Raw genomic sequence first — 3947 nt, 5'->3', positions numbered from 1 at the left:
GATGCGCTGAGAATCGTTCCCAAAGACGCTTAGTTGCGTGGCCACAATCTTATCTCACTGCATCACCTTCCATTCTCAGGTTAGCAGAAAGGTCCCCTGCTGGGCAGCGACCTCTCTTCTAGTTGTGACATGAATATACCTTCACTATAGACCCAAGCTGGCAGAGGGATCAATCAGACTTTCAGGAGAGGGGGCCCCAATTTGCAAGACACTCCTTTAGATCTCACAAGCAGCTGTGGGATATGCTGCTCCCTGGCTTAAGTCTCTGCAGGCTCTGTTCACCTCTCATGTGCTGCACAGAAGCAGCCGTTGTGTTTCCAATAGGTCTTTTAAAAACATACTATTGGACTCTTAATACATTCCATGGGTGGCGTACCCAAGCCCACCTATCCACTGATGCTTTAAAAACTCCCACACCCCAATCTTGATCTATGCTGGTTATGTGATATGTGTGTACCTCGTGAACCTTGTAACCAATACTCGCAATCCCCCAAAACCCAAGCCCGACCCCAGATGTACAGTACCTTCCCTCTTAACTTGTGTAAATTTGATTTCAAACATTAACTTTAATAAAAATTTTAAATTTGTTTCTTTACCATATTGAGCTAAAGTAGCTTTGTCCTGATATGGAAATGTGCATTCACTGTGTCTTGGAGTAAATGAGTCAGTGACACCTTACCCCCTCCTTCTCCACCTGCTCCCACCAGGAAATACCTAGGCAAAAGAACCAGAAACTCAGGGCTTAGCTACACTTGAGAATTCACAGCGCTGCCGCAGCAGCACTGTGAAGCGTAAGTGTAGTCACGCCGCCAGAGCTCTCTCGCAGCGCTGCAAGTACTCCACCTCTCCGAGGGGAAGAGCTTGCAGCACTGCAAGCGAGCGTGCAGCGCTGCAGGCGCTGATTACACTGGTGCATTATAGCGCTGCACTCGTTGCGCTCGGGGGGGGCGTTTTCACACCCCTGAGCGCAGCAAGTTGCAGCGCTGTACAGCGCCAGTGTAGCCAAGGCCTCAGTCCCAGTCACCACTGCAACACCACACCAGATTCTTCAGGTTCATCCCAACAAAACCAGTTCCTCTCATAATGGCTCTAACAGCAACTTTGTTGGAAAATACTGCTGAAGCCAGCCCTGAGAAGTGTGTGGCAGTCAGGGCTGTTTCTTTCCCATTAAGCACAATATGGGAAGGTGAGCTAGTGGCTTTCTGGAGTACTAAAGGTAGGAGCTCATAGCAGTCAGCTGATGCATATAAAAAGGAACCAAAACAAATGTCTCTCTTGAGCCACAAGGAAAAGACACCTGGTGGAAACCCAGAGCATTTGTGACAAGGTGAAAGCAGATAGTGAGGGGACATACGTAATGGCTGCCACTTCACCTAGTCTTCTTTCATCAGCATGCACTGCTGCAGAATGGGGAGTCTTTATTTGAGAATGACATGCTTGGGCAAGTTACTTCACCTCTCCTGACTCAGTTTCTACAGCTGTAAAATGGCTTTTGTACCCACTCACCAGCCTCTCGGCAGTTTAGGGTCAGTTAATGCCTGTCCAGTGTTCTGAACACGTAAAATGCTAAGCACTGTTATTCTAACAGCCTATTACTGACCCCAGGACCATAGTGTGACACCCTCTTCACATCCCAACCCTCCTACAGCATCTCACTCCCTTCTAATCAGCTGATATTTAGATCACACAAAGATGCCAGCAGGTAGAGGTGGGCCAGACATTCACCTAGTGTGCCACATTTTAAGGGGCACCTCAATAGTCCACTGAATAGCAGTGCTCAGATAGTGGGCTATTTTGCAGATACTTAAAGAAGCTCTTGAGCCCTCCTCCACAGACTCTGGTGACTCCATCAGCTTTGAGAGACACCTGCCCACTTCTAAATTCTCTTTTGAAGTTGTTAGTATTGGAGCATGTATATTAAAGTATTGCTCTGCTGAAAGGTGTTAATGACTACTACCAAGCGGGTCTTTGATCTACACACAATCAGATTTGGTTTAAGTCAATGGCTGTGCTAAGCACCCTTCTCACAGGTGAAATGGAAGGAGCAATTACATGCTCTTTTATGTAGTGATAACTGGAAACAGGAAGAGGTTACTGCCCAAAGTCTCGCAAGGAAGCCTCAGCAGGACTAAGATGTGTGGTGTGACTGATTTCCCTGGGACTGGGTGCAATCACAGGGGCTAGGGGAGTGTATGCAAGCTGCTTGTGCTGGAGCAGAGAAAGACAGCAGAAAGCAAAAGAATCAGTGGTTGAGTGTGGCCCTGACATGGAGCAGAGAGACAGAGCTCCTTGGGCACATAAAGTACTAGAGGAGCAGACTTGGAAATAGCAAGAAAAGAAGATGCCTACTGTTGTTTCTATTGTGTTCAAGGAAACAAGACTTTGGTGTAATCCTGTTTATATACAAGAAATGCACGCAAAGAATATACCTAATTCATATCCTCAATTTCTTTTTCTAGTGGAGAGAATTCTGCAAGGCTCCAAATATTGTCTAACCACTCGGGACAAAGGGGCAATAGTAAATTAACCTGTTGCAGATAGAGGCCTCACATGATCATGCCCTGCTTTCTTGGCTTCTCTTGCTGAGTCATCCCCTTACATATTCTGTTGGCCCAGCTCTCTACCCTGGGTGGCTTCATAGTACATTTAAAATGAAAAGCTGAAGTTGTGGCCCAGCAGAAGCCCCTGAACAGCTTCCTTCCCTCAGGAAGCCTCAGCTTATGACACACCCTTGCTGCAGTAATAAGTAGGTTCCTCCCTACACAGAGGAAGTCCAGCTGGAAACAGTCAGCCCTTGACCCACCAAGCCATGTCATGTTTAGTCCAGCTGGGTCTGACACACTCCCACAAAGCCACACACATATCTGGGACTGTTGAATTAAATTTGAGTATAATAAGATACTCCCAGAAGCACAGTTAGATTTGCATCCAGTCTCTGATGTTCCTGCCGCTTCACATTGAATACGTAGATGGATCAGTTCATGACCTCACCATTAGACATAAAACATGACCTTTAAAGTGTGATTCAGTACAACAGCCTGCACCATGACAACCATCAGATAGGAAATGGAGACTAGCAGATAAGGTGCTTCCCCAAAGAAGGCCCCTGAGAACTTCTTTCAGACTCTTGTGGTCTGGACTGTGGCACAGAAAGAAATAATCAGGAAAATGTGCAATAAATGTTAGAAACTCAATTGGACTAGGAGTTTCCATATTTACCCACTGTGAAAAAAAGGAGATCTCTGCAAAAAGTTAGGGACTTACCAACTGGAGGAGACACCCATGAACAGGGAGGCTGGAATGAGAGCTGGCTTTCTCTTATTGCAGGGGAAGTAGACTACCTGTGCAGTCTCTGAGAGTAATGAGGACAATCTGTGTGAAATAATCTTGGGCTGTGATAAGAGAAAATGTGTGATATTCCAATGCCCCTGGATCTCCCAATTCCAAAGCTCACTCAGGGCTACGGTGCATCTGCTTGAGCCTCTCACAGACAGCGATGGGTATTACTGAGAAGGCTCAGAGCCAGCAGATAAGCACAGACTGTATTTTCTGTGGGGGCTGTGTGAAGCTTACTATGTTCTGTACTCATCCTATGTACAAACAGAGGACTTCAGTCTTATCAATCTGGCATCTTTCAACAGCATTAAACCGACTGGAGAAAAAAATTAAATCCAAACTTTCCTGTGCTGGACCTGATCTGCTAAGTGTGCCAGCCCCTGGGAAAGGGAGTAGTGATTCTCTGCTCAGGGTCACTTCTAAACTCCTTGAAGAACTTCAATATCTATGAATAAACAATAGTGGATTGCCTAACCCCTGCAAATGCCAGCTGATCTCCTAGCCCCACAGGGATTCCAGCGGACACAGAAGCTCCTATAGTGTGACTCATGGTTGCCCTTTGGCCACTTTACAGTCATTAAAAGGAGCCAAAGAGCAACCACAGGCCCCTT

Source organism: Chrysemys picta, chromosome 2, assembly GCF_011386835.1.
Source record: "Chrysemys picta bellii isolate R12L10 chromosome 2, ASM1138683v2, whole genome shotgun sequence".
In the NCBI taxonomy this organism is placed as follows: Eukaryota; Metazoa; Chordata; order Testudines; family Emydidae; genus Chrysemys; species Chrysemys picta.
Note: the sequence above shows the minus strand (reverse complement) of the source record.